General features: G+C 35.5%; 1 protein-coding gene across 15 annotated transcripts in view; it reads right to left on the bottom strand.

Moving 5' to 3' along the window:
• MEF2C (myocyte enhancer factor 2C) overlaps positions 1–21511 on the bottom strand; it is a 169490-nt gene that overhangs the window by 131572 nt on the left and 16407 nt on the right. For 2 of the 15 annotated variants that reach the window (XM_049708308.1, XM_033401535.2), the window contains exon 1: positions 16738–17192. The gene's annotated coding sequence lies outside the window, so the exon portion shown is untranslated. Of the gene's footprint in view, positions 1–16737; positions 17207–18147; positions 18223–18309; positions 18453–21272; positions 21360–21511 lie in introns of those variants that run through there. The other 13 variants (XM_004263544.4, XM_012535987.3, XM_012535990.3 and 10 more) reach the window with 9 other exon arrangements.

Genomic DNA, 21511 nt, shown 5'->3' with positions numbered 1-21511 from the left:
CCTGCACTAGTTAAATTAACTAACTCTTGAAACCCATTTAATATCCATGTACAAACTGTCACACAGCTTACATTCTTAAATTAAAACTCTATAAATTACTATGATTCCTACAAATAAAGTTTAAAAATTAAAACAGCTCAAAAAGTGAGAAGCAAACTGTATGTCACTAGATGGAGACGACATAAAACTAGGCATTCACATTTCAGTTAAAGCTAATACTATAACTGGAAAAATCTATGTTCACAAATAGTAATAAGACATTGCTTGTGAAAAGAAAATCTATCAAATAGTTGATAAAATATATATATATATATTTTTCCCTTCCAGGTTAACAATATGGAACCATATCATGGACCAAGAACTAATTCACTTCTCTTTAAAAACCATACTAACGTATCATGCAAACATAGTTATAATCATGTCATTCTGGGGTTACTGAACACTTTTCCCCACGACGCCACGCAAAATTAAGTTTCTATAGTTCAGTCATTTCCTTTATCTTATCTCATTGCTGAGAGATTTTTGGCACAGTGGGTAAGAGAGTGAACTCTGCAGGCTATCAGTTTGAGGCTCTAGCTCTGCCATTAACAAAGTAGATGACTTTTAGGCAAGTTGTATATTTTTGTCTTAGTTTCTTCATCTGTGAAATGGGGCTAGTAATATATATAGTGCCTATATCGTTTGGTTTTGAGGAAAAAATGAGATAATGCTTGTTAATGTTCAAGCCCTTAGACCAGTGCCCAAACATACAGTAAGCTCTCAAAGAAAGTTAGCTATGATTGTTATTGCCTAAAAATAGCTATAATTAATAATGCTTTCAAATTAATAATACAAGCTTTTTACACATATCATAAAAGTTATTGGAATTTAGAGACATCTTGAGTAGTGATGCTGAATAAAAGTAAAAGTGGAATTCCTAAGTCATAGTTGAAAGTATCAATTATATTTATAGAAGATCAGTCTTACTTCCAGCCACCAAGCCAGCAAGAATTGAAAACCAACTGGTCAACATATGTTGATGCAGATGGAAAAAGGCTACAACTGTCTTTATATTCCCCAAAGAAAGCTGGTGGAGAGCCTTCTGGTCACTGCAGTCTAACCTATCATTACCCGTGCAGTGAGACTCTTTGATGGGTTTCTTGTCTATGAATAATACATATTTTGGGGACAGCTTTACAAAAATAAGCTTTCTTTGATCCAAAAAGACCTATGACTAAGCAAATGCAAAGAAAGAATTACCTCCCAACCACAAAGCAGGGTGGTATCCATGTCGGAAATTGAGGCAACTGGCAAAATTCAAAAGTATTTTTGAGATAAACTGGCCCCACAGTTTATATTCTAGAGAACCAGGAAAATTTCAAGCTTCGAAATGGCTCTTCCCTTAATTTTTTTTTTTTTTGGTACGCGGGCCTCTCACTGTTGTGGCCTCTCCCGTTGCGGAGCACAGGCTCCGGACGCGCAGGCTCAGCGGCCATGGCTCACGGGCCCAGCCGCTCCACGGCACGTGGGATCATCGCGGACCGGGGCATGAACCCGTGTCCCCTGCATCGGCAGGCAGACTCTCAACCACTGTGCCACCAGGGAAGCCCTCTTCCTTTAATTTTTAAAAATAAAATTAGGAAAAAAAAATCTGATTATTTCTTTGTAAGGAATTATTAAATAAAAGGGCCTATCTTTTTAGAAGATTTGGTATTTAAAAGTTATTTCACAGGGACTTCCCTGATGGCACAGTGGTTAGGAATCCCCCTGCCAATGCACGGGACACGGATTCGAGCCCTGGTCCGGGGGGACCCCACATGCCTCGGAGCAGCTGAGCCTGTGTGCCACAACTCCTGAGCCTGTGCTCTAGAGCCCGCGAGCCACAGCTGCTGAGGCCCACACGCCTAGAGCCCATGCTCTGCAACAAGCCCCCACTCGCCGCAACTAGAGGGAGCCCGTGTGCAGCAACAAAGACCCAACACAGCCAAAAATAAATAAATAAATTTATAAATAAACAAATAAAAGTATTTCACTATGCAAACCATACTGGCAAATATTCTTTAAGTTCTGTGAATCTCCCTAAGAGGAATAAGCGTTTTTTCCCCAATGAAATTTAAAATTGTATTTACACTTTGAGTGATAAGTAGTGGATTTTAAAGATTAGTCCTTCAGGATAAGTATAATTAAGTTTGCTTACGGAGTTTTGTCTCGAAATGATCTTCTGTATATTTAGATGGTAGCAAAAGAAAAGATTCTGGTTGTTCTCCCGTCCCTGTGACTCCTTCCCCAATACCAGCAGTAGTTAGTGAGGTCAAGTCTACCATCTTGTAATGCACAATGGCTATTTTATTAACCCAGCCCCGCTGCTGATGGCTTTGAGGGGATGAGTAAGAGGCCCCGACATCTTACGGGGTTTGACCAAACATTCTTTTCAGTTCACTCTCTGTGATTCTTGGTATAGAATAGCCTTCTTACCCTAAGAGCAAATATTCAGGATTACCAAAACTAAACAATTCAAATACCTACAGACTAGTTAAAAACTAAAGTTATCTGACATGTAATGTCATGAATAAATTAAAACGTTGGCAAGAAAAAGTGACCTCCAGAACTGACCTTTGTCACTCATCTTAAATATATGTGCCCTGTTCCCATCATCAAAAATATAACAAAATCAACTTACGATAGACATGTATACATTACTATATTTGAAATATAATCAACAAGGATTTTTCTTTCTTCAGGTATTAAGAAAACTTACTATAACAATCATTTGATATAACTCTAGAAAGACAATTTAGCAATTAATCTATATGATGTGACAACAGAGCCACTGAGTGCCAAGAAAATTATTTTCTTGCTAAAATCTGCAAAGTTGTTTCAGAAAGGTCTCTTTATGTGTATTGCTTGAGTTCTATATGTGCTAATATATCAGTTTCATAATCAGAAAAATGACATAAATTACATCTTAACATGTATTTCATAAATTTTCTTTATGCAGAAACCTAATAACTAATTTTCCTATATAAATATATATAATTAATGCTTAATTTGTATGTGATTATTCATCGATATAGTTATTTTCAGTTCATATGAATTATAACTTTGATTTAAAATGTTTAATTTTCCTGAACTCTGAGTTGATTTTCATAACAAAAATTATTTTAAAAATCTACAATTAGCACTTAAGTACATTTAAAAATCTTCAATTCTGGAGATACTTAAATACCATGATCTGTACACAATGTAAATGTGTCCATTATCTATCTGCACGTGCATATATATGCAGTATGTACTAACTACACATAAACTTCAAATTCTGCTAACTTATTAAGTTCATTATTTCAGGAATAAATGCAAGTTTCCATTGCTCAGTTTTCCTTTACTGGTACATAAAACCAGAGAAATTGCTTTATATGAAGAAGACAACAAAACTCTGAATTTTTATTCAGAATCTTTGATAGGAATAGAGACACTTTAGCAAGTAAAAATTAAGTGCAGAAATATTTACCTATTATGCTTTTAAAATGTGAACATCTACATAGGAGAAATGTTACGTTACTTTGAGAATACAGTTTATCAAATGTCGTTATACAGAATAAGAGTATATTTGATAGTTTAACTGCTTTTGATTTAATTTAATGATATCAAAGACTTAAGGAAATCAATACTATCTGTCAAGTCAAATAACTGATACTAAATAGTATATCACAATATTTAAAAAAATAAATCCTTGAGTTGAGTAGGAAAGTAGGCTTGTTTTTAGTATATGTAATTTAATGATTATAAAATAAATTTTATAATTGGAAATTTGATTTTTCATAAAAATCTTTGGTTTATTTTAAACATTCCTATAAAAATCTACTCTTAAATTTTAAAAAATACATTCTGTCCATCATTATAGATGTTTGTGAACTTTTAAAATTTTATTTTTAATGAAAAGTAAATATTTGGTCAAATATGTTTGGAAGAAAGCTTTTGGCCTTTGAATATTATAAAAGTTTCTTAGAAATCTCTTTAAGGCTGAGTACAATAAAACTAGGGCAACGCATATATTCTCAGTTACTCTTAAAAAAAACCTGTAAAAGTGACTATAGTGGCATGTTCTGACACATTCTTTTCATAAACTGAACCCTGTTAGTGACAGCAGAACAGATTGTGTGCATCTGCTGGGAATGAGCCAGATGACAGTGGAAAAACGCACATGGATACCTTGGCACAGCAAATAAAAAATGGAGAAAAAAAAAGACCTGGAAGAGAAAGTGCTCAACTTTAATTGAAACATTCTTTCCAACACGATGAACTTCATCCAACCTCCTCTTGTAGCCTGTCAATTTAACATATAAGAATGTGTTTTAAAAGGGAGGGTCCTTTGTAAATTAGAACTGTTTGTCCTCTCCTTGCACTAAATATTGACTCAGGTTTTGGATTATTTCTTCAAATTATAGCAAATATAATAAGCATTAGGGTAGAAAAAGAGGCCAAACCACTCTACCACAGTCTGGTAAGAGAATGCTAAACTTCTAAAAACCTTTTCAGGTTTAAGTCAAATTTTAAATATCTGGGTTAAGTTCTGTATTATATAGGTAGTATATTGCCAAGTGCTAGGGATATCACACTTCAAACATCCTGCAAATGTGACTATTGTAAATGCTGCTTGCACTCAATAGTCCTACAATATTTGATTTTATGCTGATCTACCACAGTATTGTTTAAACAGTTGGCTCAATAGTGCTAGAGAGGTCCATACATAAAAACAAATGTGCTTCTATAAATCATATCAGGAAGTTCTCTTGGATGCTCTGATTACAATGAAAATTTATTCTATACAGTATACAATGCAAATTTTAAACTGGAGACGAAGTTGTTTAATAGATTAGTAGTCTGACTGAAGCAGCTGCAGTCAAAAAAAAAAATCTGGTGATTAACAGCCATTTTCCAGTAATCATAACCCTGGAAAGGGCTACTAAGCAGGGGGAGGGGGTTGCAGATGGGAATAATTCTCTAAGCCCATGTGCCTTAGAGGGCTCCATCATCTTCATGCAGACTTATTATTACTATTATTATTATTTTTAAATTAAAGCTTTTAGAGGCATCCTTGATTGCAGTGTTGGGAGCTGTCCATGCTGTTTTACCATAGGGAAGTCCACTCTGCAAGTATTCCTTGCACTGAGCACTCTTTAGCCAGGCATTAAAACAGGGCTAGAAAAGAGAGCCAAAATGCAAGGTGCACACTGGAGGGGTGTTATTCAAGAGCATGAGAATAATTTCAAGTGGCTGCAACTCCACAGGCTGTCTAAATGGGGCAGGCCTCATCGACACTACCTGTCAACTAAAATATGAATTTTTTTTGAGAAATTAAGTGAATATAAAAGCTGAACAAAAAAGTGGTAAGCAGACTCTGAGACCAGATTTATTCCCATTTTCATCCACATTTTACCTAAATTTGTTTATTTGTGTTATCAAAAGGTGTAATCCTCAGGTAAATTTCTGCATTTTCTTTACCACTCTATATTTCTTCTCACATAAAGAAAATACCCAGATTAAGATAAGTTCATTTGTTTGTCATCTCAAAGTTGACAAACTATAATTAAAATGAACAATCCTTCAAATCTGGGGAACAAAGGATGATAGAAGTGTCTTTTACTTATTTTTTAACTCTTCCAAAAAAAATGCATTTTATCTTTACAAGTAAACAATATTTATTAATTTATTCAACAAATATCTATAGAATACCTATTATATGCAAGAGTGATTGTGAAGGAATAGAAAGATGAGTAAAATGATACTCATTCTTCACAAATTAATTTATCTCCACATACAATCAAAATTATGTAATAAGAAAAATAAAGAATACTAATAAATCCTTCAAAAATGGTTAATACTAACGCTAAGAGAAAAAAAAACCTTTAGAACTCTTGGTGAGGCTGTTGTCACTATTAAAACCACAAAATAACTCTATGTACCTCAAACACTTCCTCCAAACTGAATTTTTATTAAAACTAAGCAATAATCTATGTGGAATTCAGAACTTTCAATAAATGACTTTTAAAAATCATAGATGAAATTATTTTATTTCTTTGCTTCCATTTCTAGTTCTAAAAATAATGTGATATTTATCTAATAACATCTGATCTGTGAAAGATTTTGATTTTCTTGGAGTATACTGTACTGAGTGATCATTAGCATTGACCTCATATAACATCAGAATTAGAGACTTGCCCTGAAAGTGACTCAATTTTAATGGTATGAAAGTATTATTGAAAAAAGAAAGTTCAAAATAATTATTCCACCAAGCATTTCTAAGTGATCATCATTGGCAGGAAGATAAAATGATTAAAATATAGTATAATGATATAATAACTTACTAATTACTCATCACTTACTTTCATTTTTATATGTATTATCCCGTTTAATCCTTACAACAACTCTAAGAGGTGGGTGGTATTATTACCCCCATTTTACAGTTACTGAAACCAAGGCTTTCTGGTGGTTAAATAAACTACCTACAGCCACTAACCAGTAAATGGAAGACTGGATTTTGAACCCAGTTTGGTCTTTGCTCTTAACCATTACTCTGTATTGCTTATGAGCCTGTTTGTCTAATAGCACACATATGTAAAATTAAAGAAATGGTATTAAGTATGGCAATGTGGTCTTCAAATTCTTTATGCCTGCAAATCAAAAGAACTGATTTTCTCTTTCACTTGCATTCATCCTCATCCTCTCAGGTTTTTTGTCTCACTCTCTTTGCTCTTCCCCACCCATCTCCCCTTCTACACACACACACACACACACACACACACACACACACACACACACACACACACCCCTTGGAGATTTGGCCCAACACTTCACTTAACATAATCAAGGCCATAATTTGGTTCAACTAGTCCAATAACTGTACCATCTCCTCAGACTTCATAATGCTATGCATTTTTGCCGTGGACATACCATTCACTGACTCTAAAGCCATCAGTGCTTCCTTACAAAGACACCATTCTGCAGCCTTTGTTGCTTCAAGATCAGTGTCTGGAGCTCTTTCGTGACATGACATTGGGCTGTGATGAACCACACCAATCTCTCAAGTGTAAGAAGGTAAGTTAACACCTGAAACAATTCTATGATCTCACACGTGTAGTCAGAACAAGTTAAAAGTGCACTTGCTTTCTCACAATACCAAATATTCTGAAGCAAGATGGGAACTCAGAAGAGAATCCAAAAACAATAAAAATTGAGGAAGAAAAGAACGAGGTCAAGAATTCTTTGATTTCCGAAGCTAAAAAATGAGAGAAGTCAAAAAATATCATATAGTGCTCACACTAACTCAAGAAAGATCAAATAGTCCTAGCAGGGACATTGCCCATTCATTTCAACCAAAGGACAGTAAGGAAACAAGCAATGGTTCAGAGTATCTTACCCGGCCCTTTGCAAATCCATTAATGCCATTGTGAAGTTTTCTTTTTGGTTTATGTAAGGGGGAGAAAAACTCAAAGGTGAAAGAAAAGAAAAACATAGTCAAAATTATTTCCTTAACCTATAACCTAGACAGACTCTAGGTTAAAAGTGGTCTTTTGATAAATACTAGAAGTGAACAAATAGATACACTTTTTAAAAAAATAGCCAGGTTTGTTCGTCTTCATTTAGTTAAGAAAAATAATCCTGACGAAACTATGTCTGGGTTTATACCTTTTAAACATATTTATATTAACTGTTACAGAAGAAGGGTGAAAAGATCGACTTTCTGGACCACAAAACCTTTACTTAAAGACCATCTGACAACTTAGTAAGGTTCGTCAAATGTGAATAGAAATAAGGCAGCTTAAAAAAAGTACTTGGTAATTTACTCATTAACAGTTTAAAAATTTTTAAATTCTTGCCCAGAGAATCACTTACTTCAGGAACCTCCAAGAGATGAATGTTTTAATCATGTATAGTTTTATAATATTTATAGAGCAAGCGAATCCATTTTCGATTAAAAATTTATCCAGTGTACCCACTGAACAACTGAAACTTTGCAATGTGTCTAACAATATTTATCTAGTGGTGATGATTCAAATTATGCTATGGTTCAGGAGAATTCCAGGAAGATAAAGAAGTCTTGTACCATATCCTAAATGAAAGCATAATTTTAAAGGTTGAATCTGAATTTTTAAATAGGATGTTTAATTTTCTAAGAAATAAATGTCAAAAAATTATCGACTCCTATGTATATTAATATATGCAAAAAAAAAGTTTAACATTTTTTCCTCTTGCTAATGGGCCTTGAAAGTGTGCCAGGTGTAGGGCACTTGCTCATAACACCTACGGCAAGAATAGGCCATCGTGATCATACTCTTACGAGTTACCTTTTACATTTTAAGACCCATGTTGTGTTAATTTCTTAACGTTTTATTAGGAAACATTTGCATCCACAGAAAATAGGTGCTTGATATTCAAACATAATTAAAATTATCTTTCTTATCTATTTTAGCTTAAGGAGAAATAAAATTAAATTACGTTTAACTGTTGGTCTTATCTGGTAAATTTTATATAGGCAATAATTGGTTTAGTGGGTTAATAAATAAACTAACATTTATATGCTATTTGTATACTATTAAATCAATAATCTAATTTAAAAATAAAGTTGGAACAAATATTTATTATGTAGTAACATTTTCTACTTAAGGCTCTCACTTAATACATTTCTACAGGAGAAGGCTAGTTTTAGAAAGGTGTGCTGGCAGTAATTTGACTACACTTCACACAAATAAGAATTCTACCACTGATTGAAAGGAACCATGGCAGCTAGAAATTATTTTTAAAAATCACACTGGTAACGGCTGAAAATGTAACTGGTAATTAAAGACTCGTTTTAACAATTTTTTACTCTATTTTACAAGGAGAAGTACGAGTTTTCAGACTACAGTTTCAAATGCAAAGAATATTAATGCAGATATTTAGAAGTTGATGTCTTTTGCATAGTAATAAGCACATTACTTACACGGTACCTTTCAAATGAAGAGTATAAACCAAATCTGAAAACTAAAGCCCATATTTTCTCCCTTTGTATTTTGACCTAGTAATCATTAAAAGTGTGAGTGTTTATCAATAAAAATTACTGTAGTGCCACGTATTGTGGTAGAACATTGCTATTTCCCGAGATAAGTACAAAAACCATTCAATGTTAATTTGCATCACAAAATGACCTAACATATCTGGAATATAATGCACAGGCTTCATTGAAAAGAAACCATTATATTTTTCTCTGCAAAACAAAAAAATACAGACATCTGATTGGGCCTGCATGTGCTGGAGGAGGGAGGGTGAGAAGAGGGCTCATTTTCTATCTTACACCTATTGTTTTAGGCATTCTAAACTGCTCTATGGGAAGAAAAAGGAAACATACTGAATCCACTTTGCAGTTAATGTCTTAGTGATTTAAGAGGCAGAGTTTTCAAGTTATAGAAGGGAAACGTTATGCTTTTCCTTTCCCAAAGCGATTGCCCAGGAAGAAGGCCCTCTGGTCCTTAGCCTACGCAAGGGGAAAAAAGGACATTACATCGGGCTGAAATCACTCCGAGACAGAAGAGGGGAAGTTTATGATGTGGCACTGTGCGCTGTATCTGGTCTGCAGCCAGGAAGTTTTCATTTTGTAGCTCTGCTGCCAGTACCTGCCCTGCATATTCAGGAATAAAAATACATCAGACCTCTACCTTAGAAACTGTGGATGTTACAAAGAATTAAAAGAGTTTATTTTTCTTTCTTTATCCTGAGTGTAATTACTATTTTTAAAAAGAAAGAGCTGAAACTATAGTAACTGGAGGGTTTTTTTTCCCCTTTTTAAACTCCTCAAACTACCTTCCCACAAAGCCATTTAAGTTAAATGGTACATTTACAGACTCACCTACATGAAGGATATAACTTAAAACATCTGCTTAGACACATACATTCTGTTCAGATACAAAGAATGTGGCAAAAAAAAATGGAAAAATATAGGGCCATTATATTCTTAAAATGTGTGTTCTTCTGTATGTGTGTGTGTGTTCATTCATTAAAGAGATTTTTGACTGCAATTAGGTAGTCGGTCCTATAAAGGCTTCCTTGTGTGACCATGATTTCTAAAAATAAAATGCTCCAGTGAATATTTCTGCTAAATAATCACATCTTCAAAATTACTTTAAAGAAATCCCAATCCCTCATGTTACATTCAGCAATAATACCAGCTTTCCATAATAAGCCTTGGTTGTATACCTCACGCGTGGTCAACAATTAATTAGAAGGTTAAAAAAAGTCATGTTTACTCTATTAAGTAATAGACTAATTTCCTTGTCTGTCCCCACTTATTTACATTCGTGAATCTATTTTCTAATTTTGCAAATAAATAAATAAGCATATCTAAGCCAAAGCTGCCTATCTCCGGGTTCGGGGAAACATGCATTCTCTTGCTATCATTCTAACTCGCTGAAAGAATCACAGATGTGTGAAAAAGCAAGAGGGATAGTTGTTAGCTGTTTTAAAAAACACTTCGCATTCTATCAAGACCATTATCTACTGCTTTTTATATCCAATATACCAGAGATCCATGGTATCTAAGAACAATTTATATGAATTCTTCCTGTGCATCTTATCTATGACAACAAGATACAAGAGGAAAACCAGACCACACTCGGGATACTATTTGGAAAAAGCAGGTTCTCACCAGGGACTGCTTCAGAGATCAGTTTCTCCAGTCTCTAGAAACAAGTTTAAGGTACTTTACTTAAATCATTACTAGAAGATTTGCACTGTCATTCTACATGAATCGCAACCACTTGCAGGATGAACAACATTGCTCCATTCATTTCAGATTTACAGCATTAAGAATTAATAAAGTCTCTATAACATCTGCATTATTAAAGAGTAATGATTCCTGTGGAAATCTGCCCATAATAAGTTTACTGTTTTTATCGCTTGTAATATCACCAATTTCGTTTATAATATCCTCAAAAGATAATCTTCATGTATACTTTGAACTTTGTTTACGACTGGTTATATCTTTAAAATAAATACAGAGATTTAACTTAGGCAATACAATGACAATGTACAACAAATGCATTATGGTGATGACAAATGAATGCTACTCATGTTATCACCTCAAACCCAAATATGTATACAACAGGTATCATATAATTTCCATACTTAGTAGGAATATGACTTTCCTTTTTGTAGTTAATGTTAAAATAATACCAAAGAAATGTGAGATAATGCTATATTGGATAATCTTTTCTATAATCTTATTTTTTCAATGGTACTCTTTGTTACAGAATTTTCTTTAATTATTTTTCTTGCACAGACAAAAACAACTAACATAAGAATATTGATGCTATCTATTTATTCTTAAGAGAGATAGGGAATGGGTGCTTTTAGCTCTCTTTACTTCTTTATACCTCAATACATCTGTAAAATAGTTACTACTGAAATCTTCTTTTGAGAAAAATTAATTCTAGTGTACTTTATAGAAGTTAATATTAAAATAACAAAATTTTCAGACTTTTTTCAGCATAGACTTTTTTCAGTGTGAGAAAGGTTATCAATAAGAACTGCTTTTAAGAAAAACCTGACAGTTTCCTTTGCTCACAAACTATAGCACATGATTAGAAATTATTTTCTTTCTCATGCTGTTATTCACTTACATACTGCATACTTGCTTCAATTCTCCAAGGGAAGAAATGTGGCTCTTGTGGGAAAGGTCCACCCCTTTCTACATGCTTGCTTCCTTGAACGAAAGAAACACACCCCCTAACATTCTTTGAAATATGTCCAACATGCACAGAATTGGAATAGCACTGTATTACTGACCAAATTAGAAAATCTTAAATGAGAGTCAAATATTGTTAAAGTGCGTGTGTTCTGAATCAGGACAACTAACTGATGCATACAGAGGTAACGGAAATGAACTACGTTCAGTCTCAGCCTAGTGTCTATGTTTGGACGCTCAGAACACTTGTGTTAGTGGACGAAATCTGTGAGTGTTTTTGTGCACTTATGTGTGGTATGACAACTCAGGAGGAGGCCCATAAATGTTACAGGTTTCTGAGGGCATCCTTTGAACTTTAGACATTAGGCGAATGCCTCCTCTCTTTCATAAATACTTTAAAGAAAAAAATACTCAGAAACTGAAGTGTCCATCTTTCATAAGCAGAATCAGAAAGTTGTCTGAAATCACAGAAGTGCATGAATATTGAAAGTCTACGCTCACCATCCTAATGACAGAAAACTCACATCAAAGTTGGTATCCACTAACTTCCACCTCATTTGACAATTTTCTGGTCATAAATTGTCTTCCAACAAGTTTTCCTTCTATTATGTAGAATACTATGCTCCCAAAGCAAGTTTTTTTAATTGTTATTTTCTAATAAGGAGACACACTCCATACTTGTGGGAATCTGTGCATTTATCTTTTAATTTTCCTAAACCCTCTTTTTTTTTTTTATTCCATTTTTACATAGAAATCTGCAAGTGTAAAGACATAGTGTGAGCAAAATTTTATATCTCTTTTAAGGTATTCTAGTGTTTAAATGCAACGGTTAGTCCTTTTGCAATTTGTTCATCAGGCATTTGCGGATGAGCTCAGCTATATAATTTCCAGGCCTACAAAATGGAAGCTCTGCTACTCCGCCTATGTTTTTCACTTGGAATAAGAGTGGATGTAAAGTGAATATATAAACTGGACCTGAAGTAATAAACTTATTAAAACTTAATAAGATATTGTTATGGTCAAAGAAAACCTGCTAGTGTGTGCCACAAATCCACTCAGATGAAACATCTCATTCACTGGAACTTCCTATCTTATTATAATAATGCACAGAAAATTAAACACATAAATATTAATTTTATGTATCACAGAAGATGTAGGCAATGAAAATGCAATGTTTACATTTATGGGTGACTCATTAGTGTTTTATTGTGTGAAACACTAGGAGGCATCAGTTGGGTAAAAAAGGACTTCAAATTTTAAAGAAGCAAGAAATTACTGTAGAGTTGGATGCGTAAAGAGTAGGGGTTTTCAAAATGTTATTATGTAAACCAAAACTTTATTCTCTGAAATAATCTCTCTGAAAACAGCATATCTTGTAAAGAATGACCTTTATAAAACATTCATGAAATAGATATAATTTGACGAATAAACACCTATCAAGATCTATTTCAAATGTATGGATTCATTAACTATGTAATTCCACATTTTTGTGAAGAATATATTTGGTAACAGAATAACATAATGGCTATTGACTACCATGCATTTTCTGCTCGATTACTCAATACCATGAGAGTATCTTTTATTTCTGGCAAATTCTGTTTTGTGCTCTCTACAATGCCTCTGAAAATGTCTACTGCAATTAAGACGTATAATAATAACTTTCATATAGCATCCAGAACTTTAAGTCTGTTCAGAAGGAAGTGATGGAACTTAAAATGAAAGCAATGAGGATGTATATAAAAAGTACGTTTTCTCTTATTTCACTATTGAAAGCCTGTCATTTGAAAACTGAGTTTTCTACTGTTTGAATGGCTCTTCATAATGATGAAGCAACAGGGTCGTGGTATACTTATCTAGCAATCATTTGAAATTGGAGTGTCTTGCCGTTCCTCAACAATCAGCTTTTATCTTTGACCTATCAAAATAACATGGGAACTGCGTAATCCGCCTTTTGTAAGGTGCACAGACTCTGTTGTCGCTCCTGGTTTTGTGAATCGCCTCTGTAATCTGGTTTGATTTCCTAAAGATGACAGATCTCGGTGAACAGTCAGGCTTTACTGAGTGCAGGGCAGTCCACGCGCCCATGAGATTAAGGTACAGTGCTGAGGACGGGATCTTAATCACCTACCCTTCCACGTGCAGCACACAGACTGAGCACCAGTGATGAAATCTTTTCATTATGTCCAGGCAATCACTGCATTCATAAAATGAATATGTGCATTTTTATAAGTTTTAGATATTAATTTGTGTGGTGTTTTCTCAGAGGATGTGCTTTGGAAAAAAAAAGTAGAACTTTATTAATTGTCTCTTTAAAGTCCACTCTGTGATCCTTAATTGCATATGAAATTCTTCCATGTTGCTCTGAATCGTGTCCCTGAAGCCAGGGTTCTCTGTTTAATAACTATTTTTTTTGTTGTTATGAAGCACAAGTGTTGCTGCACAGATATTTCCCCATTTTTGTCACTTTCTGAGATTTCATAGACTCAAAATATACCGCACGTAGAGTTGGGAAATAAACCCACAAAATATACTACAATAAACAGAAGAAAGTTTTGAAATATAATGTTAACATATGCCGAGCAGTTATTTAGCTCAGTTTTTTATAAAAGAAGTTTAAATACAATAAATCACTTATTAGAAAGATATGGTTGTAGTGTTATGCAATTTATTGATTTGGTAAAGTGAGGGCCAAGGAAGACACTCACAGACATCTGAAAAATATAAAACATGATGCTTTTCCAGGATTCAATTTTGAATCATTAGATAGCCCTTTTCCCTAATGGAATGAACCCCTTCCCCCAAATTTTGAAAATTGAATATGTTTACAAAGAAGAAAAGAGGCAAGGTATAGTAAAGTCCTTGTTATTTAAATTTCATGTATTTAATGTTGATATGTTTTTGTTCTGAAAAGTTAACATATATGATTGCATACTTTTAAAGCAGGAACAGCTCAGGAAAGCTGGAACATTGACTCGTTATAAAGTGCTCATTTGTTACTTAAACCCCAGAAACAGATTAAAATTTAATAAAAGTTACATCTTTAATATTCTCTTTCACTATATTCCACAGCAATCAGAATGTAAATAGAGCAATTAATGAATGAGGTAACATACTGTCTTTAGTAAGAAGTCCGGAAAATATGCCACAAATACTCCAAAGCCGTGTGAATTACATTAGTAAAAAACAGATTTTTATAAAGTTTAGTAAAACCTGAAGTAAGGATAACTGCCAACTATTGTCTCCTTAACTCGACTAGGGGACCATATCTTAAACAAACGTTGAGTTTAACGTGTGTTTTGATGAAAACTTTTAGATTTGAGTTAGAAGTCTAATACGTAGCCAAATATACTTTCCTACAAAGAGAACGAGATACTTAGTTTTAGAGATTTTTCTTCCCTCTTGAGATAGGACATTAGACATGTACATCTTTTACCTGTCAAGTTCTGAATCTACTTGCTTTAGAACTACCTCTTTAACTTAATAAATAATTTCATGCATATACTGGAAGACAGATATATGGTTTATTAACTGCTTTATATTCAACCAAAACTCCTTGTGCCATATTGGTACATACTCAACGTTTTCAAAGACTGGTCAAAACTGATATTATTTTTAAAATGAAATAAGATGTTTTAGTTTCACATTGGAGATTGTCAATCTCTTTAAAGCTAAAATTAGTATGCATACAGAGGTTAAATGGGGTTCACAGGTGGTCACATTTCCATGTCCTACCAAGTCTCTAGGGATTGGAGTTATTATATTCTACATAAACATCTTTACTCTGCAACCGCAATTCTATTGCAAGGTGCCAGTGAAAAAGAGGCTGGTCACTCTTTTTGACTGGTATAATGAGGTAGCTAGAGTTCCTTTTATAGCACTTAGAAAATACAGGCAGTCACTAACTATTTCACAAGACAGTTACTATTAGAGTTAGTATCAGATTCACAATAGTAAAATGCACTTTGTGTCAAAGCAATTCTCCACTGAGGACCGTTAAAGAACTGGCAGAGAGCCTGATTCTGCTTTATACTGTCAGCATTTACATATAAAGGAATTTTATACAAAAGACACACATTCCTAAAATGTGAAGAGAGAGGGCTTTTCTCCCAAAATGGTAACTAGTGGACCTAGAATAGTCTCAGACATGTTTCAGACATACAATTTCCTTTAAGAATGAATAGCCATATTCTGGGAAGGAGATAACACTAACATTAAATTTAAATACTTGCATAATATTTAATAACACAATGAACAATGTGCCATGTCTACATATACTTCCTTTGTGCCAAACTTTATCACTGAGTTTGGTAACTTTCATCCAAAGTCCAAACAGAAGGCAATTTAAGTGACTTAACCTTATTTGTTTTTAAACAGCTATGTATTTGACTTGACATAAAGAGCAATGCACATACTGAAATCCCAACAAGAATTGTGAAATGTGTAGACTACCATGGCCAGTGTATTACTTTTTGTCTACACCAGTTAAGAAGCCCTCTATCAAGCCAGCACTTTGGTAATGGAAGGAGATGCACAAAGGTATACTCTGACAGACAGCCATGCTTTAGCTCAAACTAATCCCAAGATTTAGTGGCTCAGAAGCATAACCCAAAGCAAATCAGTCTTTAGTGGGACCCATAGGAGCATCTTTCCACATTGAACTAACAGCTAAATCTTAAGGCATGTACTTCAAGGTCACGGAACATTCTGTGAAATATTAAAGTCCACCAGGTTCCACATGCTCCACCATATCAAACATGCTAATGATGTGAACTAACTTCATGAAACTTTAAACACACTGATGTGACAAGAACGAGTCAGGAGTGATTTCAATAACTGATGGCAAACAGGACTATCTAAAAAGTTACTTTCAGCAACACACAAGGAAATCATGGAATCTAAGAAAAGAACGCACAACAAGCCTCAACTTCAAGCCTTCAAAGAGGCACAGCGATAGACCCAGTGCCGTGGAATATAATGATGCAGATTTCAGAGACAATACCCCGGCTATTTCTAATTCCTGGAGAAATGTCAGAGGTACTTACATGAAGGAAGAACCGATCAGATTAGTCCTTGGGATATTTTCCTTTCTTAAGAGAGAGACAGAAAAAAACAAAAACAAAAACAAAAAAACACAACAACAACAATAATCTTTACTTCGTCCAGCCTTGAAGTGCTTCTCCACCTGATTCAAACATGCAGTCACGGCGACCCACACAGAACCTTCAAAGTCAATCCAATAGCAGCCCGAAGATGTCTGGGTGTACGCGTGTGCTCAAGTGTCTGACTGCGAGCAGAGCGAGCAGAGAGCTGGAGACGATGTGTGTGTGCGCGTGTGTGTGTGTGTGTGTATGTGTGTGTGCGTGTGTGTGTGTGTGTGTGTGCGCGCGCGCGGAAGGAGCGCGCGCGGGGGAGGCGCGCTCGGGGCCGCGCATTCGCGCGCGCCGAGGCCGCTCCAAGCAGCAGGAGGAGGGGGAGGAAGGGGAGGAGGAGGAGGAGGAGAAAGTGGCTCTCAGCGGCCCGCAGGATTAAAAGTAACCAGACTCGTCCAGAAAACTGCGTCCAGGAAGGAAGTGACAGAAGACGAATGGGAAAAGGCGAGCCGCTCTCAGCCTTTGAAACATCGCGTAAAAAAGGCGGGGGGCGGGGGGAGTGGAAGGATGTTGGGAGGGGAGGCGGGGGTGGCAGAGAAAACGGAGCACGCGGCTTGGGGTTCTAAGCAGCACATCCCATGAAGTGCCTCTTGCCTTCTTGTCCTTTATTTTATTTTGTCCTTGCCTTTGCCTTTGCCTCGCGCTGCCTTCTTCCTCTCTCTCCCTCACAATCCCAAACCGTTGACTCTCTCTCTCAGGAGCTGGAGAAATCATCAGTTTCACTCTTGCAAAAGGGGGGCGGGACCAGACCTCGGAGCATTTTAATAAAACAAACATAACAGCAGTTCCCTCCTCACCCCTCCCGTCTCAACTAGATTGATAAATTACTCCACTACACTACTTTAATTATGTATATGGTATGCAGAATAAATCACTGAACATCAGTACCTCAATCAAGCACTTTTAAATGATAATTGCATCTTGGTGAATCAATCTTTCCATTCCTGACATTTTGCTAATTTTAGTTTTACGGTGGGGTAATGGCACATGCCATACGCAAACCTAATGACAATTCTTTATTGCTCGAAATGAAGACAACGCCGCTGTCTTCAGCGGCGGCTCCCTGCTCACTGCCGGCGCCGCTGAGGACGCTCGGAGAACCGAGTCTCCGGCTGCTGCGCGCTCGCTCCCCGGGGACGCTGCGAGCCAGCCTGCAGGAAAGTCCTTCTAAAGTCGGGATCTTTCCTCTGACCAATAGGAGCGCGACCCTAATAGTTGCTCTTGTGACTCCCCCCCGACTAGTTTGGAGACGCGTTAACCACTTCGTTCTTCCACCGGTCCGAGCGCTCCTCCGTTACTCACGCGTAAAAGCCCCAGTCCAGGATGTCTGCAGCACTCGATTCCAGCGCGCTTTTCCTTCACGCCCAGAATACGCGGGTTTCGGCCCTGAGAGGCTGGAGGGCTAGAAAGGGAGCCGAAACGCTTCTCAAGTGTTAGTAATGTACAAAATAATAAAAGGATTACCAGTATTTGAACTCTCGACTTCATCTCCGGGCCATGAACTTTCTAATCAGGTTGGAAATATTTACCGAGGTGGCAGCTTCCTCGGAGATTTCCCCCTCCCTTCTCCCACAATATCTCTTCCACACCTTACTGGATTTTATCCAAGGCATTAACATGTAAACTAAACCAACTTCCCAAATGCATTAGGCTTCCCTATCCGATAGCTGATGACTTCACTTATCCTGAAGAGTTTCAGCTGCACAGGAAGCAGCAATAGAGACTGATAAGGAAGATACTTATACTAAGGTTTAAGCCCAGTAAATACTTTTCCTTATCAAAAAGAAAAAAGGTTAATATTCAAGATTTAGGAAAGGCTACTAGGGATTGAGCACCTCCCCTCCCTATCCAATTACACCACGCCCAATAAAGCCAAAGATAAAATATACCAACTAGTACACAAACCATGAAAAGATAAGATTACATGCCAGTAGAACTACAGACTATATAAAATGTTTAAACCAAATTAAAAATTTTTAATATTGTGAAAAGAAGAAGAGAAAATACATTGGGGAAATAAAAATACTGAATGTACCAGAGTACACAATAGTAGTATACTGAAATATCTAGCTAATTAAAGATATTTCCTCACTTTAAAAAAATTCCTCTCAGCACTATGTGTTTAACTCAATGACTAGTTCCATTTCCCGTTAAATTCTGCACTGTGCCTCCAGACTATTTTAATGCATGAGGGCAGTGTGAATCAAAAAGCCTCCTTCTTCATTATAGGGGCTATTTGATCTGAGTAGCTTTTCTCAGAAGAGTGGGCTCAACATTTAGGTGTCTGCCCCAAGGCTTCACTTGAAAGGGGAAGGTTGATTTTACAGGCAAGTACAACTAGATCTGAATAATCTTCAGGCTTCTGGCTCATCTCCATTGTGACTATCAGCCCAGAATCGATGAATCTTTTGCCATTGTTATAGGAGAGCATGGAAAACTGTCACAAAGCAAAAACTATCTGAAACACTATTATTTCTTGTAGATTAGTATCTACAATATATTTATTTGCCTGTTTGCTTTTCATCTGGTGAGTTTGCTACTACCATGAATTCATTTCAATAATATGGCAGAGATAATCTGTATCAGGTTTTCATTTAAGGTACAACTTCAAAAAAAATCCAAAAATTTAAAGGTGCATTGACATTTTGAATACTAAGATACGTCTATACAGGGTGGAAGTTAATTTTTCGAGATTCACAAACGTCCTGACAAAGCAAATTGTTTGTAGGAACATTTGTTTATTGCCATAATGTCTGAAATTAACATAATGAATTGTAACAGCTTATTTTACATGAGCAAATAAGACATAGGCAATACATGACTCTCACCACAGTACTCTTTAGTTTTATTTTCCTTCAAAAAGAAAACTGTTTTACCTTTTAACATTTTTAAGAATTATTTAATAAACAACATTATAACAAACCCATAACTATCAATGATAATACAAGCATTCAAATGTATGTATAACCCCACATTGTGGATAGTTTGAAAACAATTTAGATCTGGATTATATCACAGTTGGCCTTTTAAAATATAAGATATTCCCCTCAGCAGATTTAGCTTCTTAATTATGTGTGACCTAAGTTAATATTAGCATTTGTTTCCCTCCCATGAGCCTTTATAGTTGAAGTGGAACAGAAGTGTGCAGAAATATACAATAGAAGAAAACCGCCTGGGACTTAAAATTATTCACTGGTAATCCACAAAGTGGTTAATCCAAGACATGCTTTGTGTTCATCTTTAAATACTTCTGAATTTTTTTTTTTTTTTAAACCAAAATCATCCTGATCCTGGCCACCAAATGGTACTTGGCTAGGATGAGAGTATTTTCTGGTGTCGGGAGAAGCATGTACTAGGTGTTAGGAGGCCTGGATTCTCTGGTTCAAGATTTGTGCCCAACTAACGAGCGTGTCCTTTCTGGGCTTCAGTTTGCTTACGCGTTAAATGATTTCTCCAATCTATTCCAGTTCTATGATTGGAAAGTAGAAAATTCTTATACCCTTTAAGCCAATTGGAAGCTAGTGGCCTACCCTGTTAAATAAAAGGTGACACTTCCTGTAAGAGAAAATGATGTCTGGGACTGATGTACTATTTAAACCAGCTTTTTTTCTTCCCAATCACCAAATATTTCCTTCATTAAATAAGTATCATAAGTGCTTTATTAAACATGTAAATACATATTAACTTGTTTTTTCCCCCCAAAGAATCGTTTAGCAATATATTTAACTAAAGTGCCACAGAAGTTACAGAGAGCATGACTCAGGATTTAACTCTAGGGAAAGCTCATTTCTAATTTCTGTTCAGGGTTGCATATCATCTTACTCCACCCTCCACTTCTTACTACTTCCCTACATTAAATCAGCAGTCTACCTGTGCTCTGGGTCTGCCTGCTTTTAAGCTTGGCCCACGCTGGGTGTAGCTCTTGAAGTGAGCTTTAAAAAATTATTCTAAAGTAAGCTGGGGCGGTTGCCACAGCAACCCACCCTAAAATGAAGAAAGTCTATAGATTAATCTACCCCTCAATATTATTCAACTGTATAGTATCTGTTCTTCAGCCAAAATACTTTCAACACAAACATGATAACTGAACATATAAGTTCAGATATAAAAAATAGTAAGATACAAATTCCAAGAGCATAAAAAAATGTTATATCTTTTTATAGTTACAGTAGAGATGACATACAAAACTTCCCATGAAATGGATTAATTGTAAAACAGACTTGCAAAGGTATGCCCTGAAAGGTGACATGAGAGCTTTAAGCAAAATGGTATAGTATTGCTATATGATAAGTCACCTAATGGTTATGCAAGACTCTATCACTTTTATACATGTTAACATTATAAGTACTTAATGACAAAGAGTTTGTGGCAGTTTTCCCTTTATGAATTAACTTTGTGATGGATGATAACAAATGTGAAGCACTTACCACGTACACATACAGTCATTTGCCTTCCATTCTTCACTTCATCTCTTCATAGAAGTTACTTCACAGTTTGCAACTCTTCTTTGGCACCTTAAAATGCATAAGTACAAGGTAAATAGTTAAAAAAAATTTTTTTAAAGAATGTTGATACCAAAATACATTCAGATTAATTTATTTCTAAAACTTCTAATCTGAACTAACATTAATGTTAATTCTAATTTTAAACCAAATGAACGTGTATT

This window comes from Orcinus orca, chromosome 3, assembly GCF_937001465.1.
Source record: "Orcinus orca chromosome 3, mOrcOrc1.1, whole genome shotgun sequence".
NCBI lineage: Eukaryota > Metazoa > Chordata > Mammalia > Artiodactyla > Delphinidae > Orcinus > Orcinus orca.
The sequence above is the reverse complement of the archived record's forward strand: the minus strand, read 5'-3'. Positions and strand labels throughout refer to the sequence as shown.